At 28.6% G+C, this 23,030-nt stretch overlaps 1 long non-coding RNA gene across 2 annotated transcripts in view; it reads right to left on the reverse strand.

Moving 5' to 3' along the window:
• Positions 1–490: 490 nt before the first annotated feature.
• The window catches only part of LOC132740713 (uncharacterized), a 47,032-nt gene continuing 24,492 nt past the window's right edge, over positions 491–23,030 (reverse strand). For both annotated transcript variants that reach the window (XR_009627195.1, XR_009627196.1), the window contains exons 2-3: positions 4,681–4,758; positions 491–604 (exon numbers count right to left, since the gene is read on the reverse strand). This is a non-coding gene — a long non-coding RNA (uncharacterized LOC132740713). The remainder of the gene's footprint in view (positions 605–4,680; positions 4,759–23,030) is intronic.

Here is a 23,030-nt window from a genome sequence, read left to right on the forward strand (position 1 = left end):
ATTGAACATACTTCGTTTCAATATAAGACAAATAAGCATTCTTTCTAGATTTCTTAAAATTACAATTTTAAGTGTTATTATAATTAGTTTTGAATGTCATAATTAAATGTTTTACAAGGATATTCCTTTTTTAAATTTATGCTACTGGTCTCAGTCACTTACTTTTATATATATGTTCCTGTTATGCAAAAAATGAGCAATTACATGAACTAAGTAGTATTCATATTCATAAGTTTGTAAGTTTTGATATTAACTTTTGAGTGAAACTGTTGATGCCTCTCTTTGTCAGACCACTTACTATTTAATGACCGCAATAAAACTAGAGTAATACTTTATTTTTTGTGTTCTTCTTGACATTGATATATCTATCTATTTTTCTTGTGAAATAAAAAAGCAGTTCAAAGCAATATAACACCACATGAACTGTTATAACACACACTCCACTGAGAGTATGTTTAGACTACATATTGATGATGGTTTACCTACCTGATTAAAGACGCGTTTCAACCAGCTGTTATGTAGACTATCTTATATTATTTATGCTAATATAGACTCTAAATCTGTTAATCTTCATTGAAAGGTAACACACGCTATCTAAATCATTCTGAAATAGAATAAATGAGGTTTGAAAATATAAACTTCAGATCGTTTAACGTATGAACATAAATGATAACATGTTTCGGAACAAACTTAATCTTATGTTCATTTCTACTTCAGTTTTGTTATTTGGTATGTTCAATGAGCTGTATTCTTTGATGAAGGAAGTAATGTTTTCTCCTGATAAATATGGTCACCTTGAGGTTGTAATAGACAATTTGTCTAAAACCATACATTCTGCAGTCTTACATATAGTAATATATTTCTAATAATTCTCTACTCACAACACGTACGTACAATTAGAATAGAAACGGTTAGTAAATAACATCATAATAAACATGAAAGGTTATTGCAAAAACGGTTTTGGCTAAACCCGCAGTTCAATCAGCCATGCAATGGTCGTCTAATTTACTTATTTCTAAAATTGTAGTTCACTTCCTTCTAAAATGCTAGTTCACTTTTTTAAAGGTGATGGCCGTTTTAAATAGTGTTTCTATCTAAACGTATTTAATTTCTGTATTATGTTGAATGTAAATTGATACTTGTGTAAATAAGGACTGCGTGGCATTGTTTTTAAAAATAGCAACATCTGATTTTATAATATTTGAATATCAGAAGAGTATTAGGCAAGACGCCAAAGTAAAAGTAAATGAAACTTTAAGCTTAACTATTCCACTGCCTGGCGAATTATTATATTATCGTATTATTGCACCACTGCTGCTGCTTTTCTTTAGGATATATGCAATATAATTGCTAAAGGTCTTAAATATTGGTTTGATCACAATGTCTATTCAATATCAACTGATTTGATTATACTCGCCATAAGATAACATATGATGACAATTCCATATCGATTCAAAAGAAAATTAAAACAAAAGGATAATTTTTGTTTTTAAACTTTTTCAGAAAAAAACATCCCCTAAACAATTTTTTATGTGCTACATCTTTTCCTAAGTAACACTTACAATTATAGAATGGACATAATTAAACGGAAACATATATAAAACATGATTAATATGTTTTAAAACCTAAAAAATGGTCGAATGATTCTTCATACAAGAGAAGATAGCAGCGTGAGTCGGACATGTGCTTCGTTACAAAAGGATAAAAAAATCTACATGACAATGATTATACCAATTTTCCATGAAAAATGCTTATTTACAGATACAGATATTACTTCTGTAGTTTTGTTTTACTTTTAAATTACATTTTTATTGCTTAATTGTTAATGAAATGTTATATACGCTATCGACGTTGTATGCTTAAATATATGTATATACATAAACAATATTTTCAATAAATCACCAATATTAACTGCTACATGTATATCACAAAAGAATCCTACGCCTCCGATTGTTTTTTGTACGTGTTTGGAGTACACACTTACGGTTTTGATAAAGATATTTCGTTGGGTCCTCTAATGCTTAGTGAAGAGTCTAGAACGTTTTTTTATTTCACACTTAAAATTTGCATTTTAGTTAGATATTATTACTTTTATCAATTCATTAAACTTTAAACGCATTAGCAATTCGAATATTTTTTTCTAAACATGTAAGACGTTCTGTTGGTTCTGACAGATAGCAACATTTGTCGGTTTTTACCTTCATGAATTGATCAGAGGAAGTATGCAACACATTCACAAATTTATGCTTATCGACTGGAACTGTAAATACTTTAATTGCTGCTCTTAAATTATTTTGATACACCTTTTTAACAAACTGGTATATAGCTTACATTAGCTTAAAATCAAAGACCTTATAATAATAACACACAAATGTGAAATTAATGTTTGCAAACACGTATTTCAATCCTAATTTAACTTTAAAAAGCTTAAATTTCCGCGTGTTTTTTGTAAAATGCTTATTTTTTACGAGTATAAAATGATCAAATGACATACACTTGGCTGAAGTTTTCGAGAGATAATGTGTAGCAAAATAGCAAGATCCAATAATTAAAATAATGTGATTTTCGAAAGAATATATGTTATATGTTGCGGTTTGGATCCGAATATTCGTCCCGAGGAGAACCGCTTATTGGGAAAAGGGACGGATATACCGATCTGAACAAAAACATATCAGATATATTTCTCGCATAGTCTACCATATTTTATAATATTTTTAATTCTTTACCTGAATGTAGAAATTTTACTTAGAAATTAATGTTATTTCTTCCGTCACTATTTTCTAACGATGGCAAATCTAATTTTGGTTTGTAAAACGGCTGAAAGTGAGAAAGTAGGATGATTAAAAACGTGAATTGCAAGAGTAAAAGGTAATTTGTCACACTCTATTTCTGTCAATATAACATTTAGGAAAGAAGCTCGTAAAAGGTGTTTGGTCTATTTGAACAGATATCAAAATGCTTTATTTTGCCTTTTTTTGTTGCATAATGTTTAAGGGTGCATGTACACAATTATCATCTGACATCAAAACAAGAATTAATGTTTAAGTTTAACTGGGGGAAGACATGTAAGTAGCAAATATCTGTCAGTACCGTTCGGCATATGTTTTTCTGGTATGAAATAAATTTTATAAGCTTGTCTTGGATTTTTTTTTATTGTTTTTCTTCCTTCTTATTTTCTATTAAAGGTAAAGTTTAGTGCACTCTGTTTACAATTATTAACAACTTATATTAAAATTTGTAACTTTAGCAAAAACTTAAAAGTTTTTGGAGCATTAAGTTTTGCTTAACAAATGATATACATCTTCAGCTGTTCGACAATATCTGTAACAATCTTTACTTCATTGTATTGTTAAGCATTAAAATGATCTAGATATAATCGATATAAATCCCGATATATCGAAAGCTGAAATATCAAAGCATTTGAATGAGGAAAAGATATCCATTGACAATAAAACGTTGGGAGTAGCTTACTATTTTGATTGTAATATGCAAAAATGAATCTATGACATCTAAATCTCAAGAAAATATCTTTATCATTATGGTCTGTATTATATGTTTATAGTTGTTTGAATTTCTTCTTTGCTTATACGGATATAATTCTAGAAATGTTTACTGCATAATGTAAATGTACGCAGATTTGAATGAAAGACTGATAAATATAATTAATGTCTGGTTAATCTTTGTTTTTCCCTTACCGTGGAAAACAGCTTTATGGCAATTGAACCATAATGTATTGTTTTTCCAAAATTAAAGCAAGAAAAGAAACCGCTGTTCTGCTATAATCCAAATGGTTTGTTTGGTCTCTTGAATCGATTGTATTTTAGCTTGATAATATTTTATAAACATCAGTATGATCTTTAAGAATCTGGCTTAAGTAATCAGTTTATAACACTATTCAGAGTTATTTAATCAGCTTTTCTAGTTTTCTGTTCAATAAACTTAATAGAGTTATCCCGATGTATTTCAGTTGATATCTATGCTAACGATTTCTTTTAACTAGCTTATCAATATCTATTTGCAACTAATAAAACCACAAGTTGACAAACTATCTAACTAAACTTTCCCATTTTGTTTTTATGTTTCCTTTATATTACAAAAACTGCAGTTTCGCATAGTTTGCTGTTTCCGTATAGCAAATATTCATATACACAAGGAATGATGGATGCGTTTTATATAAAACTATGTTCATATATTGCTGCTTATATTCTAAACCTACCATTGCTTTGAAAACATATATTCGTGAATATGACCATTAAAATTAACTAGCGCATTACGCTTCATGTTCATATGCATCAGATATTCCTTTGACTTAATTTATTACAGATATATATATATCGTTGAAATATCTGAGTATATCTTAAACTGAAATGCTTGGTTAAAATAAGACTTAAATATGAAAGTAATCGGTTAGAGGATATGTTTTAGAAGCTCATTATTATAGGCCTATCGAAGCATTGATTGCTTACGAAAACAGGATTAGGGGAATTTAATTCATTATTGGTTAAATGAGCAATTTAAAAATGTTCTCTAGTATTTTGTCATCAGATGCTTCTTTATTTGAATATGTATAAAAGCAAACAGCCAATATCAAGGTTGTCCGAGACAACAACATTTTGCTACAATTTACTTTGAAAGCACAAGTTTGTCACTCACAAGGACAAAATTGTTTTTTAGTATTACCTTATATCTATTCTGGTCACGTTCAATTTTCTTTCAACCGTTTGTTATAATACACTTATTTGAAACACTCTTTTATTTCTGGAAATAAATACAGTAAAAATTGTTATCAGAGACAATAATTTAATTATGTTCTATAATCATTTGCATATGATTTATTTTCGCATTTTAATTATCATATGAAATAGATTTTATGATAAGTTAGATATGATTTAAAATAAAAGGAGGAAAAACAAAATCAACGATTATAAGAAACTAAAGTAAAGAATATTAAAAACATCGAATACCAACAATTACATGATTTTTCCTTATACTATTTTTAAATTATTTTTCAAAATAACGAGTGCAAGGAGTATGCTGTTAAAATAGAAATAGATGATAACAACCTTTCATGACCTTGAAAACGTCTAAACTTATTATCTATATTCGGCATAATGTTTGTAAAATAAGACTTGATATTTGACTCTTTTTGCGCTGCATATAATTTTTACTGTTACGACCAAGTTTAATGCTCGGATCAGTAAAACTTAATATATTATATAATACAATAATCTGTAAAAATTGAGGTAAAGTAAGCTAACTTTAGAATTCAATTTTAAAAATTCCAATGCATAAAGTCTTTACCAAACCTAATTTAGAAGTACACTATTTTTATAACGTTCTCTCTTTTATGTTGAATTGAATCACTCTTATTTATTGGACGTTCTGTAAAATTAAATCGTTTCAAAAATAAGATGTGACATGCAGTAATTCTCCATTGATGACACATACGACCTGAGAATTCTCTTGTGAATGATAGACAAACTATTGTTTTATTGGGTCGAATCATTTATGAGGTATAATATTGAATATAGAGAATGTTTATAATTCAATGTATATCATACTTGTAAGAATAATAACAAAAACATAACTGAGGTAGTGTACCTTTCATACAAATAACTATATCCTAATTTAAGTTTTAGAAAAAGCAAAGATTCAAGTTCAGCTAAAGGTTTAGCTATAAAGTCAACGAGTTCGGTTGGGTAACAATACAAGAGCACATACAAATAACATTGAGAAATAAAATGAAAGCATTTTAGGGGTCTCAATAGGTCTTTCATGATGTCATTTCCTTAAATGAAAAAAAAATGTTCCAGTGCTGAGGTTGAGAGATAACACATTGTCTTACAGATTCAAATTAATTGAATATGTATTATTATTATTATTAAACAATGTTTGATGACATTGCTCTTAAAATTTCGTTCATTAAAATTGTGTATGTTCTTGATGATAAGATATAAACATTTACTGTGTTTAACCGTGCCGACATCACAGCCAGAAACACCCATGCTAATCTAATGATATCTTCATAGGAAGTACCTTTGGAAGCAATAAATGTTTTAATACCTTTGCGTTATTGCAAGATTTCAAAGAGCATCTATGAGGTGATTAAATTAGATTTGTTAGTGTTAACTTTTGCAAATCTTCCGACAGAAACACATGCTACTTTTCAATTTAAAGCAGAATTAATTGGATCCAAGCATATGGAACACCTTTCAGTCTTAAAATCAACAGTTGAACTCCTGTTCAAATCACTTCAGGAAATTTATAAAAACGTGTATTTGTCAAATTACTGTAAATGCCAAAACATATGTCATAGCATGGTTAATAACAAAACTCACATAATTAAAATGAATTGAAGGGCTAAATACTCTCATTTAAATTGGAAACAAACATCCGTTCTTTTACAGAGCAAATTGTAACAATATATAAAACTATATCTATATCTATAAACAACAAATAATTTTTTTAACTGCACACTTATGATTATATTATATAATTAGTTGGCTAGCGATTGTGTTTAGCTGTCAATTATCTAGGACATTTTAAATATACGATACATAAAATAGTTTTTTTCTATTTTTAAGGAAATGGACATACAGCTTTAACTTACTTAATAGGTAAGAAAATCCAAATAATAAGTGAACAGTAAAATGCAATAGTGTCAGTGCAAAGCTTTATTATATACTTATAAATGAATATAGAGAGATATTGATGAAATAAAATGCTTATTTCTATTTTCCATATTTTCTGTAAAAAATTATTTTTCACTGCAAACTGAAACTGAAACGTATTTTCCGAATTTTCACTGGTGTCTTGGCAGACTACTTTCTTCTAAATTCCGCCAATGCACACAATCAAAAGAGATTTCCTAATAACAAGTTTAAAAAATGGGAAAAAAATATAATAAACAATTTTTTTTTCTTTTAATTCATGATTTATTTTCATCTTGTGTTATGAAAATTATTATATTTCACTCGTGACTACTGCCACTCGTGAAATTTTTATTTTCATACCACTCGATGACAATAAATCCTATATTTATAGAAGAAACTTCAATATCCTCTAAAACTATTTCTTCTGGAATAACTCATGTGTAAACACAAGTTTATTTTCAATAAAGATTCATGTTTAAAACATAAAGCACATATAGCTATGGCTTATGAGCACCAGTTTCTATTTAAAGGTCTAGCTGACATGATTGTATAAATACTTACAAATTGCCAGAATACGTTAAACTAGCTTTCTTGAGTGCCTCATTACCTATATTTTCGATGTTTTTTTTATCGATTTGTATTCTCTTAAATAATAATAATGATATATTTTAATTTACCTACAATAAAGATGGCATATAATACAAAATAAGTGTTTTCGCTTCTTGAAATTATTTCAAACTTTGGATTATCGATTGAGATTAAATTTAGAGACACATAGTTGCAATGCTTGCCAAAAGAAAAACAGAATGCATATTAAAATCAAGAATACCCAGTTTAAAGCCAAAATCTGATATTTCATTACATTGCGGGAGGCAAATGCGTCATTATTTACCTATGTTTCTACACTATCTAACATATTTTGCAGTCCATTTTAGGTTTGCAATATATTTCAGCAGTATAACAATAAACTGCATAACTTTCATTAATATATTGATATGCCTGTACACATTCTTACTAACGGCCCTGGCGTTTCTAAGACTTTATTGAAAAACATAAACCTGCGTATTTGTGAGTTTGATTTGCAAAGCTTTCAAATACTTTAAATTTATAGGAGTTTTCAATATCTAAATGTATAGAGTCTGGTCCGTGCGAAAGAATGTTCTGGCATTTAGCCATTAATTTAAGACTTCCCATGCATAGACAAAAACTGGATTTGAATTTTTCCTCAAAAGGGATATTTATCTGCTCCAATGAATTTTTATTAAGTATATACAAACACCCAGAGCCTTAAAAAGTAATTTTATCAAAAATACTAAAAAAACTGTGGCATATTCGATGTTGACGTCATTGGTGACCTTAAAACCTTTTGAAATATTTTATTTACTTCAAATTCTGCTAAATGAATATTGGTGACGAATATTGTTATAACTTTGAATAATTCATTTACCGCATTAAAATATAGGGGGTTGTTTGCAATGAGAGATACAATAAATTCATTCCTGCATATTCTATTCCCACACCTAGGTCATATATTTTTTATCAATAACATAGAGTCATGTCATATAAATGTGATTAAGGATATGTAAAAGTGTATCAGAACACAGGGGATCGACACGGAAATGTTTTGATATTGCTAGCTTACCATCGCCATCAGTAAGGGAATTCAACAATTTCCTAATCATACTTAAAGATTGAAATTATATTTGGATTCATATTGTAATGCAATTGTTACGCAGATAATTGTCATATGTTCTATGATAATTCCGTTATAAAAATTAGCTTTCTACAATTTATATTGTTTAATTATTTCCATCGCAATTTTCAGTCAGTCGTAAACTAAGAAACAAATTTGATAAATCTATTTTTTCAACCATTCGTCAAATATTAATACCCTTGTTTTGTAGTGTGTATTTCCCATAAGGCAAATGCTGTTATTGTTAATGCAATCGTAATATTATAATGATACATAAGGTGGATGCCTTTTTAACCTCAGGGTATTTTCTAACAGAAAGACGACACCTATAATTGTTTTCTCGATTCAACCTTTAATATTTGGAAGTTCATTTCGTTGGACAGTCTACAGAGTGACTATGAATGCCGAAGAAATAAAAAATTGATTGGTATTTAGTGTCAGTAGTTGTAGAGCATCCATAAATTTCTTTATTTAGAGTTTTGAGATAACTTATATATTAGTTTTTATGAAGTTATATAATTAAAATTTATTTAAACCAAGTAAGATTTTTAAAAAAAACAAATTTAAAAGAAAACATCTAGTAAACACAATTTGTATATATTATTCTATATAATATTGCTTTCGAAATCAATAAGATATCATTTAATATGTTTCAATATTTCATATAAAACATACAAATCAATGGTAACGTGTTTGTAATAATATAGTGATATTTTAATCTATGGCTTATCCTCGATAAAAGTAACACACTTTGAACTTATCACACCATAAACTTATATTGAAATGACGACTTTACCGGTAATTTCAGTATGAAATGCAATTATGCTGAACCATTTCTTCGCAAAATTCGGGCAAGACATCTGTTCTATCAAAGTAAAATATAGAAAACATCTAAACCGCAGATTTAAACGAAGAATGTAGAGAAAACAATTATCTGTTAATACGAGTAATAATTCAATACAATATAATGCCATGTATATGCGTTACTAAGACGGCATCTTAACGTTTAAAAGGGCAAGAAATTAATTTTGCGGAAAAAAGAGCTAATATAGATAAATGCATTATGCCCTTTGTATCCCGAATACTTTCGAAATATCTGTTCTCGAAAAAACTGAAGACATCACAAATAATACAGTTAAGATCAATTAGAGTAAATTTAAATATATTAATGTTAGATAATAAATAACTTATAATTACAAAAGACGTTATTTCTCCAAGAATGTTTTATGCATATTGATGTATGTAGCCTGTAATTGTAACTTGGATTGTTTGTGATTTGATTGTCTTTTAAAAAAAAGCGGAGTAGGTTTACGCATTAGTCTGAGATTGGTAGAGAAAATGTCTGATTCTATCAAACTTGCTAACGGACATATGTCACAAAAACTATCAGTCAACAAAATAATGTCAGCACAGTTAACCAGTTCTAATTCAAACTTTTCATAGACAAATACAATCTTGATATATTATAGTTACTTCATAGATTGTACTGATCATTAAGTATGAAACAAATGAAAACACAGTAAGTTCCAAGTTAAAATGATGAATCTGTAAATTCAATATTTCTCTTCTTTTTTGCTCTTGGAATATGTATGAAAATATAATATTATATGTTTGGGGATAATATCTCGAGTATCAGTTTGGGGATAATATCCCTAGTATCAAATACTTTACATGGCACTTATAACTTGAAACATATTGATCATTCTTACAACGTTTTAATACTTAACATACTAAATATCTTAACAAGAATTGTCAATCTATTAATTTGAACGAAAGCATTCATCACTAACTAAAATAATTGCTAACTATGCAGACCATGATCAGGCGGCACGGATGTGTACCTTATATTGGTCTGCACAAGTCGCATGGGTAAATATACAGCCGACAGCTAAAACTGAATCTAAATTTCTTTAGCATTTGTTGTTAACCACAATTATTAATAAAATAAAAACTGATAAAATATAAAGTAGCACCTGTGTTTTTACTTTTTATTCCGATATTTTATACTGACATTTTGCGATATGACAGAAGTATGATGTTACGGAAAAGCTCGCTTTCTTTTTTTTCTAAAACTGTGAACAAACGTTTATATAATTTTACATGTTATATTTAAATAGCACTTAAAATTTAACAAATCTTATTTTTCACACGAAGTTCAGTTTAGTCATTTAGCTAAATGAATGTTAACTTAAGAAAAGTGATAGTAGAGTTGACAGTGTTTCAGTATGTATTGATTATGAGTAGTCATAGAACATGTTTAGAATCAATCAGTTTGAGTGTAAATTAATGTCTACATACAGGTTATATTTATATTGTGCGAGACGTTTCATTATACAATTCAACGTGATAATCAATTATCTTTTTATTATGACAAGGTATAAGACAACGAATAAATCTTTAGAAAAAAAAAGATCATAACATGACGAATGTAATGTAATAAAGTTACATTTAAAAAAGTACCCACCGTTCAATTGGATATAAATCCGAATAAACAGACGTGTATTAAAAACAAACAAAAAATGCGTAAAAACCTTAAACGTTTTGACAAAGCTTGATACACTAGTACTTATTACTGGAATATTTACTGCATCTCTTCGATACATAGAGAGCTCTTGCAAATAGTCGTAATATTGGAAAAATATAAGGCAGTTTGTCTACCTTTATAACAGACATCTTTGCCGCATGTTTTCCTCTATTTACAAAATACTATTAAAATTAAGAATACCAGCCTTTGAAAATAAGGACATTATAAAAATAACAAAGATTAGTTTATCTGCAACAGCTTTTTGATTTAAAAAAGCTGAATACAAAGAGTTTTATTGTACTGTAATATGTGCTTGATACTATACCTTCATATTTTACATCATGTTTGAGTTAAGTTTTAAATCCTAACAAAATGCATTTAAAATGACTTGCAAAATCCTTGAAGCAAGTAAGTCAGTTTGACAAACTTATTTTGAACGACATTTTTTGAATTTGTACTTTAATATTTTGTTTAAGATCTACCCATTTTTCGTTTATATTAATATAATACCTCTTTACATAAATAGTCCTTTCTGCAAAAATCTAGAAAGTATATTCAACGATATATTATCTTTTGGACATAAGTGTAACACTAATATTCAGAAAAATTTTCTTTGCTCAGAAAATTTCTATTTATGTTTGAATATGTTAACAAGTGCAAACAAATTAAACGTTCTTCTATCTACGACAAAAATCATATACAATGCCAATTTGATATGAATATCAATATAATATATATGACTACGTATGTTTGCATTCTAAACTTTGTGGAAAACATCACGTTAAAATTCAAAATAATTTCTTAATATGTATTTATAAAAGGCTATGTAAGTTAAATGTAAACACATGATATAGCCTGGTAAGATATGTTCTGTTAAAACTGAGTAATAAATCTTGTTATACAGTTTTAAGAAAAAAAATTGTCCCTGAGAGCAAATATAAAGTAGTTAATCTCATTTGTTCCAGCCTATTCTGGTCACATATCTGTTGTTTTTTTTTCAACCATAAAAGCAAAGAATTGTCATGCCTTATGTCTGATATTTAGGCATATGTAACAACTTTTAGTAAAAGTCTGTCATAATTCAACTCGTTAATATAATAATAGTTCATATACATGTTTTATATTAAAAATAAAGTATTTTTTTCACGTTCTATTTTTGCAAAGACCACAAAACAATAACCAAAACCTTCTATATATAAAAAATCATCGTTTAAACATTACATTTTTGTTTTTCTATGCTTTCGACATTTAATCTTCTTTAAAAAAGAATTGACGTGTTAAAAACATTGTAAACAGATAAATAAATTAATAAATTGTTACGGAGTCAAGTTTTATTTCACATTTTCGTTTTTATAATGATTTCTAAGCAAGTTCAGTTTAATATTCTTTAACGTAAATGACTAAATTTCGAAAACATTTTTTTCTCACATTTTTTGAATTCCATCAATTGCAAAAACATAAAACGTAAAAGCTCTAACATTTAAGATTTTGTTCTTGTCGTGAATGCGATGCCAATATAAACAATAATCATGCCAAATGGTAAACTTTTAAAGCTCACATTTTCTAAGAATTCATCTTCACACGAGAAACATTGATAAAAAATATCGGCTCAAAGATTATGTTTTCATGAAGAACATGCGCACGTCGCAAACAACATACTAATAAAAAAATATTTCATGGAAAATCTGACAAAAATTTGACTTGTTGAAATTCGAACTAAGAGAGCGTCTGAGAATTAGATCTACGGACATTCTTTCACAAACAATAAACAATTCAAAGTTAACAGAGCGAAGAACTTCAAATCTTCAAAACGATACCACTAGCATCACTTCATTACTCGTGGTAAATTTATACTACTTTTATTATACCCCCACCACAAAATGTGGGGAGTGGGGCTATAATGGATTTGCTTTGTCGCGTCAGTCGGTCGGTCGGTCGGTCCGTCCGTCCCCATTATCGTGTCCGCTCTTTAAATCTTTTACCTATTGAAGGATTTTCTTCAAACTTGGTTCAAATCTTTACCTCAACAAGGGGATGTGCAGAACCTATGTTGCCCATGTGTCAGCTCAAGGTCAAGATCACAATTGAAGGTCAAATATCAAACAATTAAATATTAGACAGCAGTATGTCGTGTCCGCTCTGTAAGTTCTACACTAATTGAAAGATTTTCTTCAATCTTGGCTCAAATGTTCACCTCACCAAGTCATGTGCAGAATCCATGTTACTCTTTTACCGGCTAAAGGTCAAGGTTACACGTGAAGGTCAAAACTTGACTTAGAAAATATTCTAAAATATTCTTAAATTTTAACATGTATTTGAATATTTCTGAAACTAGAAAATGTGTTTGCTTGAAACTTAACATATATATGAAGTGTCACAATAAAGATATGCAGTCAAGTTTCATAACTCTTTACTGCATTTTGACAAAGTTATGCCCCTTTTTAAGTCTTCGAATTTACATACAATCAAATATTACATAATTTGTCGTCTCCGCTTTATAAATCCTTCAAACCTGACTCAAATGTTCACCCCAACTGGGCAATCTGCAGAACCCATCTTACCCTTGTGCCAGCATAAGGTCAAGGCCACACTTAAATGTCAAAATTGACTTAGAAAATGTTCTGAATTTTTACATGTACTTGTATATTTCTAAAACTTAAAAAGAACAGATAATCATATACGAAGTGTCGCAAGTAAGATATGCAGGTCAAGTTTCATAACTAAAAATGTGTGGGGGGATAACTTTGTATTGTATTTTGACAAAGTTAAGTCCATTTTTTATGTCTTAAAATTTATTTACTATAATATTTCTTAAACCAGAACAGATATTTACTTGAAACTTAAAATTTATATGAATGGTTACAAGCAAGCTCAGATGACGAAAGTTCTACAATTCCATTGAACTATGAGTTATGCTCATTTTAGGCTTAGAAAATTTTATAACCATTAATACTTTATGTTTCTGAAACTAGAACAGATATTCAATTGTTTATTCAGTTCATAATTAATCACAATATCTATACTGATAAATAACTAATCTAAATATTTCAGTCACATACGGACATTTATTTTCCCATTTATTTCAACTTTAATATATAAAGATACTATATACTTCCCAGTAAAATATGTTAATATTTCAAACATTAGACACTGCATACTTACCACTTATAAATATTTCATAGAAATTTATATTTACTTTAAGAACAAATATTCACTTGAAAGTCTATATTATATATGAAGGGTCACAAGTAAGCTCAGTATGCAAGGTTTATCCACTCTTAATTACATTTTGACATAATTATGCTATTTTCTTAACTTCACTGCTTTTGTTTGTTTTAGAATATTTGGAAAATGAAAGGTTATTTGTAACTGTTTCGAACATGATTTGACAATATATATTAAATTTTAGACTATTACCTGTAAAATTTATCTTTTTTTCACCAGAGATAATTTCTTTTTATGTATATGTGTTTGTGCCACTAAAGTTATTCCCTTAACCACCTTTCCAAGTCGTCTTCTGTCAAAGACATTGGTGGGGTATGAATCGCATTCAGCGATAGTTCTAGTTAATCTAGTTTTTTAAATGATTGATTTATTTCCATCTTTCATACTCCAAAATGCAGATTGGGTTTTACTGACTTAATTCTGCTGACAAAGGTGCTTAAACAAGTTTTTCGCCATTTTTATTACCTCAAATACCATCGACTAAAATGTTAGGTAAGTTATGATTTTTAGTTAAAGAAAGAACAAATGACTTCATAAACAAATTCTTATTCTATACACATGTGATTAAGGATGTATAAATAGTGATCTACTTAAAATAAGTTATCGAAATCAGAAAGAAAAAAAAACAGTGGATGATCATTTTAAACTTCGTCCGAAATATGCAATCAGCTTATCAAAAGGAAGCGGTATGAGCTTTAAGAAGTACAATCAATTCACGCCAAATATATGCTGCTCGCTGATGTGACACCAGACTTATTATATATTGCTATACATACATGTTTTGTATTATATATGACTAGTATGACCAGGATACGTTACTCCATTTAATGTTTTGTCATATAGACTGTTCTTAGAATAGCAATGATTTTATGTCTGAAGTTATTGGCTTTCAATGGTATATTTTGATGGTTAACAAGATTTTCGGATATGCTTATTAGAAGGAGTTGGCAGAATTTGTAACATATTGAATATTACGCTTACGTAAGTAGAAATAAAAAACATCGTTATGTTGAGTGATTATTGAACAATAGAGTCTCAATAATTTAAAAAAACAGATATGAAAATTCAGTATCACAAATGTAATATTCACAACAAAAATCTGATATTCCATTGCCCTATTGAATGGATATGTGTCAATATCATTTATCTATCAGAACAGTGCCTGCATTATCATTTGCCAGGAACAATTATATCGTTTATGTGTATCTGTATCAATTTTAAGGGGTTTTCATATTTTGGAAAAATAAAAAGAAGTGTTATGTACTCGAATTCATCCTAATCATGTCCAATCAAACATGTGCAAATATTAAACCTTCAATAGACATCTTAGGGCATGTTACATTAGAAATGTCCTTCTAATGTATTATTGTTGACAAAAAACTACATAATTTGGCAACATTTGCAATTATGTTCGAAGATTCAAAACTACAATATGTTACAAACGTGAATGGAAACCAATATATTTTTCCAAATGGTTAGAATAAAAAGTTTAAAATAATTGAATTTCTCTGACTGAGGGTAACAACATTTCATACACACATATTGTATCGACGTAAATATTATTTGTTACAAAACGTTTAAGTATGCAACTTACAAATTACAACCGCGTCAAATGTTCAAAGTAGCTTCTTGTAGGTAATATGATTATATATTGCTAATGTTACCTTTGTAAATCTTTCAGAAAAGAGATAAAATAAATAGCGTGTCAGAAAACTTGACAAATACTCAAGAATTAATATCAACAACATTTCACCTGTAAGATCAAAAAGGTCAAAGGTTTTTAACTGCTCGTAAATTCTTGTCACAAAAAAAGTTTATCGTTAGACATATAATTATGAAAAGATATTAATGCCTCGTAAACAATGTTCAAGCATGAGTGTGTACATATAATTCTGCTCCCGTTTAGAATTTAACTAATGAGTCGAATTCGATGATATGAAGGATTCGCCGGTCCTGACACATATATATGTACCTTTAATGATAATGTAACTTATAGATTGTTGCTACCGCGTACAAAATTATTCATTTCTTTACGCAGATACATTTCACTTTAACTCACTACGCTTTACGAATTAAGTGTGATATTCAATATTTCCTTATTAGTTACCCCATAAGTACCACGTGATCACTGTTTTTTGTAATCTTTTAATCTCTTACGCGTAACTGCACTCACTTGAAGTAGACTCTCCCTACCTTTACACAGACACAGGAATGACTCATAATTTCAATCAATTAAATCAAGTATCAATATGTAGGCATCTAATAAATACACTAAAATTTAATTGAAATGCATATTCAGGGACATGTTGTAACTATTTTCAAAAACAACCATACCTTTTCTTCGCACATCTTGGCTGATATCTTGAGAAAATGTAGGCATCACAAAATAAGTCAATTACCTGGATCGAGATTCGGATCACAAACCTTTTACATGATAGACGAGTATTTCACCCCTAAACCTCAGGCATCACATATAAAAAAAGTCAGAAGTAAACCAAAATGATTCTAAATTTAGAATTTACATAAGTTTTGCAATTCTTAAATGAGAACATTATATATTATGAAGTTGTCCCTCTACGTGTTGTAAAAACTTTCAATATAACTACCTGAATATTTCTAATGTTTTCTTTGCAAATCTTCCAAGAGAGAAAACATACGCTACGTTTGAACAAAAAACAAGAAGCACACTCGGCTCACAAGTTTCAATTCGGTATTTTATTATTCTATTTATAATTTATACAATATAATGTGCAAAACTGTATATACATCTGGATTAAGAAATCAAAAATGGCCGTTGGACCATATCATTCAAATTTCAATGATTCCCCCATCAGGAAATCTTTGCATGACTCAGTTGAAATATAGACTTAAACTATCATTTTGAATTGATATAAACTTCATATATCATTTCCATTATAACTTGGTTGATTTTTAACACTTTCCTGACACTATAACAAATGTAAATTAATTCTGAACGTCATTTTATTAGATTTTTCTTTCGTGCTAATAGATATGGGAAATGCTGTTAAAACATTTTTAGAGATGTATAAACTTGGTACAAATATTCCTGATGGTATGAATTCTAAAATACTTTATCAATATTATAGAAAACAAATCTTTATTTTATTTATAATTCAATACTTATTTCATTTCAATATGTAATTTGTACTGGTGTCCCATTTTTACCAGTGTTTCGTATCGTTTTTAAGATCCTGCATACTGACTTAATACTCAAAACTATATGATCCATTTTGACGTTCATGTCCTTAAGGAAGAATGACATTGACATCATTTATATCTGATGAAGATTGTTTAGTTGAAACGTTAAAAATATTTTTAACTGTACACGCTTCACGTTATTCGCTTACCAAACAGACAGGGCAATAAAGTGCATTATTACACGATATATGAACAGTAAAAAACAAAACAAAACAAAAAACAAATGCTTACACGTTATGCGATGAGATATATGACGTAATATATGACGTAAAAAATGACGTCAGGAAAATTGCTTTTACGCTTAATGTATTTTTTGTTTCATCAATTGTTACTTTCATAATAATAAATATTAGTTTTTCTTGCATAATAGTATAATAATACACGGTTTATCGTTTAAAAGGCTTCGTTATTAAACACTATCGGTCGTCGTGATTATATAATTCTCCCCATATGAACTCTAACAGTGTATTAATTAAGAACAATGCACACATAATTGATATCTATTTCCTAAATTTAAACTGGGGCTGACTTCTATATTCATATATACAAGTCTTTCGATGAATATGGTATTTAAAATGAAAGGACAACACTCGATAATCAAAAAATTACTCATACCGTAAAAAAGGTCAATAAATCAATCAATAAATCAATCAATTAATCAATCAAATTTGAATTGTAATTGGTTATACATCGTTATGTCATCCCCTTAAGTCCAAAAATGTTTATGTCGCCTGAGTAGGTGTTCTGCTCTGTATTGCACTTATAGAAAATTGGCACTCGACAATTTTTGTTTTTATATATTTCGTGTTATTTGATATAACTAAATTTATACATAAGTGGTAAGGATTGCAAGTACATTGTAAGTTTCTTGGCCTGAGCTTTTGACTTTAAAGAGCAGACTCAATCAATCAAAGATAACGATTATACATATTTTGTTATGATAACTGCTGCTCCAAGACATCTCTTTCAAAGATTTTTAATAAAAATGTGACGATCTGATTATATTAAGAAATAAAATAGATGTATGTGAATTAGTTTGCTGATACAATAATTCACAGAAAGAAAATATACAACATTATACTAGAATAACCTGAACGATTTCATAAAACTTTTCATTTAGGCAATAGATACATAATGTACTTTTTATTTCAGATTTTGATAATTGTACATACATGTATTGTCATCAATCAATGCAATAAAACAATTTTATATATGGATGGTTATAAATGTTTCAAATTAAAATAATGTTGATGTGTTTGCCTTTCGTTGAAAGGTGTTTGCAATATCGTTTAAGTACCAAACTCTTATATCTTCTAATATATCTATTTTCTTTGAAGTTCCATCTACTTATAATAAGTCTTAAGGAAACACATAAATGATACGTTTGTAGATGATTCGGTTTTAAAACAACTTGTTGTACTTATTTCATTAACTGTACAATAGAAAGGTAAACTAACATACCTCTTCACATGTTTTAGTTTAGCAATTTACATGGTCTACTAAAACAATATATTTTCTTTATTTATTTATGTCTTATGTCATTTTATATAGCTCAAACGAAAGGCTGGCACAATGGTGAATTAAGTACATTTCTTAGTGCAAAAAAGCAACAGTTGTTTTAAATGTTAACATATAAATAACCTTTTGTTATTTGCTAAGTACAGTTTCATTATTATGATTTGATTTATTACACACACATTCTGAATACGAGAGATTTCTTAAGAACAAGAAGTAAAAAAAAATGCTAAAATGCTACAAAAAATAAGATAAAGTAAAAATACTATCTTGATTAATATATTTTTAGATATAAAATAGTAACTTCATAGATTGTACTGATCATTTAATCATGAAAAAAATTAATGATATTTTTGATGATATTATTCCGAGTATCAAACACTTTTACCTGCCATTTATAACTTATATAACTTTTATAATAAATATATATTTATTTCTTACAACTTATGTTTATTTCATATATTTAAATATCTTTAAAAAAACTTGTCCATCTAACAATTTGGACGAAACCATAAATAATTTACTAACTGAATAGCTAATTGTGCAGACCATGATCAGGCGGCACGGAAGTGTATAAAATATTATTAAAATTTAGAATACCATCCTTTAATAATTATAAGAATCGGAAAAATGAGTTAACGTATATTCAACTACTTGTTGATTTAACAAATCCAGAATAAAGAGTTCACAAGTTTCATTGTGCTTGATACTATTTTGCCATATTGTTTTTTATTACTTTAGGGTTTTCGTTTCATTCATAGAAAAGTGATGCATATAAAATGATTTGCAAAATATCTGAAGCAAAAACGACAGTTTGGCAAACGTTATTTAATTTTTTTAATTAATTCTTTACTTTCAAACATTACAATTTTGTTTTTCTATGCTTTCGACATTTAATCTTCTTTAAAATAGAATTGACGTGTTCAAAACATTGTTAACAGGTAAATTAATCTATTAACTGTCACGGAATCAAATTACGAAGTTTTATTAAACATATTCGTTTTAATAATGATTTCTATCCAAGCTAAATTTTAAGTTTTTTTACGTATGAGATAAAATTTCGAAAATGTTTTTTTTGTTCACATTTTTTGAATTCCATCAATTGCAAAACATAAATTTACATAAAAGCTCTGACATTTTAGATTTTCTTGTCGTGAATGCGATGCCAATATAAACAATAATCAGGCCAAATGTAACTATTAAAGCTTATATGTTCTAAGACTTCATCTTTACACTGGTAACATTGGTAAAAATATATCGGCTCAAAGATCATGTTTTAATTAAGAACATCCGTGCATCGCCAATTTCATAATATTATTTCATGGAAAATTTGACTTATGAGCTTATAGTAATTACGTCTGTGAATTAGATCTTCCGATACTCTTTCACAAACAATAAACAATTCAAAGTTAAACAGTTCGAAGAACTTCATAGTATTAACATCTCTTCATTACTCGTGGTATATTTACATGACTTTTATTAATCAAGTCTTTTTACATGGTTGATTTATTTTTATCTTTCTTTGCTCCAAAATGCAGATTGAGTTTTACTGACTTAATGCTGCTGACAAAGGTGGTAAAACAAGAAGTATATCGCCGTTTTTATTACCTCAAACACTCTCGACTAAAATGTTAAGTAAGTTATGGTTTTAAGTTGAAGTAACATAAAACGTCTTCAAATTCTTATTTAATACTTATATGATTATGTATTGATCTACTTAAAATGGGTTATTGAGTAAATAAATCAAAATCAGAAAGAAAAAAAAATATCAGTAAATGATCATTTTAATCTTCGTCCGATATATGCAATCAGCTTATCAAAAGGAAACTGTATGAGCTTAAGGAAGTACAATGAATTCCCGCCCGCCGATGTGACACAAGACTTATCATATTTTGCTATACATACATGTATTGTATTATATATGACTAGAATGACCATACTAAGTCACTCCATATAATGTCTTGTCATATAGACTGTTCTTAGATTAGCAATGATTTTAAGCCTGAAGTTATTGGCTTTCAATGGTACATTTTGATTGTTCACAAGATTTTCAGATAAGCTTCTTCTATAGATGGATTTGACAGCATTTTAACATTTTGAATATTACGCTTACATAAGTAGAAATGAAAAACAACGTGTTGTTGAGTGATTTTTACTGTCTTTTTCAACACCTCAGAAAGAGCTTTGACTTCAAGCAAAATGACCTCATAAATGTGAGAGAAGAACCGAAATATAGCTTTGAAATTGTAATACTTGTTTCGATACGAGGTAACATTTGCAGTCGTTAAAAGGACTCACCAAGGTCTTTTTTCCATGACGGGACTGGAAATACTTTTTCAACGTTGATCGTAAATTTGATGTACGTCTAGACCAATAACTTTTGCAAGGTTTCGGATAGTTTACTTACTCAGTTTTTTCCAGAATATTTATTAAAATTTTGAAAAATGACACAAAAGCAATTAATTATAAAAGAGTACAACGTATGCACACAAAATGATATGTTATCAACTAGTTGAACCTTTTTTCCTTGTACATACATTCATCATCAAACGTCTAGGTTTATTAAACGTAAATAGTATAAATATATGAAACATTGAAATAACTTCTCTAAAATAAATAAGATTACATTTATAATAGCATGCATTACACAAAATAACATACGGGGGCTAAATTCAAAGAATTCTTTTTAAATGATGCACAAGTGTTAAACATACCAGAACAATTTTATTTTTGTTTGCTTAGGTTTAACCAAAAACGAAGCAGATGCCTGATCCATCTCAAAGTCTGGTCTGAACCTGGAACATACTTCGTCAGTTTTGATTAACATCAGCACGTGTTTTTTTACTACGGCAAGTGATAACAACTGTAAAGCTAACTCACAAGTGAGTGTTTATTACAAGACTGACAACGTGTTTACATTTAAATAATATAACTTTTATTTCGCGTTAAATAGCATTAGTTTAGTTGCATATAGCCAATATATACATCAAATAAGATATTTCATTGAATAAAACGTTTGCGCAAGTTTTTGTTATTTTATTATAGTTCGTATAATATATATAACTTGGTTTTATTAATCTTTGATCCGTTTTTTATCCTTTTTTGATCCGTTTTTGAATTTAGTGATATTTTTACCTTATTTTTAGAGTAAAAAAAACACTCGCATTAAAGGGAGACACAGGCAAAATTTGCATAACTTCATTTTGATTTTTTCATTCATATTTCTGTAAATGTCCTCAAAGTAAATACGCTAGGCAGTCATAGGAACAAAACTTTACTCCTTATAAAAAATAAAATGGTGGTTTCCTAGCTTGACCCGCGTGGGTCAAGTTAGAGCGTTAAGATATCACATAAGTTCCCACAGTGAACTATGGAAACGTTAAAGAACATATCAAATGAATGACTTAGACTCAATCATTCAATATCCACAAAATCTGTTAGTGTAACTTCCAGGGTTTGTTCAGGTCACATGGCTTGTTTTAAAACTATTCGGTGATTCTGTCGGCGTCTAAATTTCGTTAAATACATCTAGATATATTACCGCTTCAAACCCAAAATAAATAGAATCTATACAGAATTTCATGCTGGGACTTTAGAAAATGTCATTTTTGAGTGATTTATGTACATTAAATCATTTTGATATTTTCGTCATTTATTTGCCTGAGTATCCCTTTAAAATTATTTAGTTATACAATATAAAATAATATATAAAATGAAATGCTTTTTTAATTTATATCCTTATCTGTGTCAGAGCATTATTATTTACGTTTTTCAAATGTTTTGGATAAAAAAGGCAATCAGACACGCCGCCGATAAATTTCAAAGGTTATCAAAGTGAACAAATACATTACAAGATTACAAATCAAGAACAAATGCTTAAGTGGTTTTTATGTAGTAGTTTCTCGTTACAAAGACATCACAGATCAAACACGGGCAACGGGATACGCAACAGTGCATGGTATAGCTAATACAAAAAAGTATAAAAAAGTTATGCAAAGAAACAAAATTGACGATAAAATCTCAAAATTCTGCTTTCATTTAGTCTGTTCATGTGCGACATTGCTTTCATACCCACCTCAAAACGGAAGCCAAAATTAAAAGTCATAAGTAAGTATATTATATAAATATTCAAGAGCAACAACACGTACATAAGTACAACTGATCAATGCATTGAACAACATAATAGTACATTGAATCTTTG

This window comes from Ruditapes philippinarum, unplaced genomic scaffold, assembly GCF_026571515.1.
Source record: "Ruditapes philippinarum isolate M1 unplaced genomic scaffold, ASM2657151v2 ctg3948_1_1_1_1, whole genome shotgun sequence".
In the NCBI taxonomy this organism is placed as follows: Eukaryota; Metazoa; Mollusca; class Bivalvia; order Venerida; family Veneridae; genus Ruditapes; species Ruditapes philippinarum.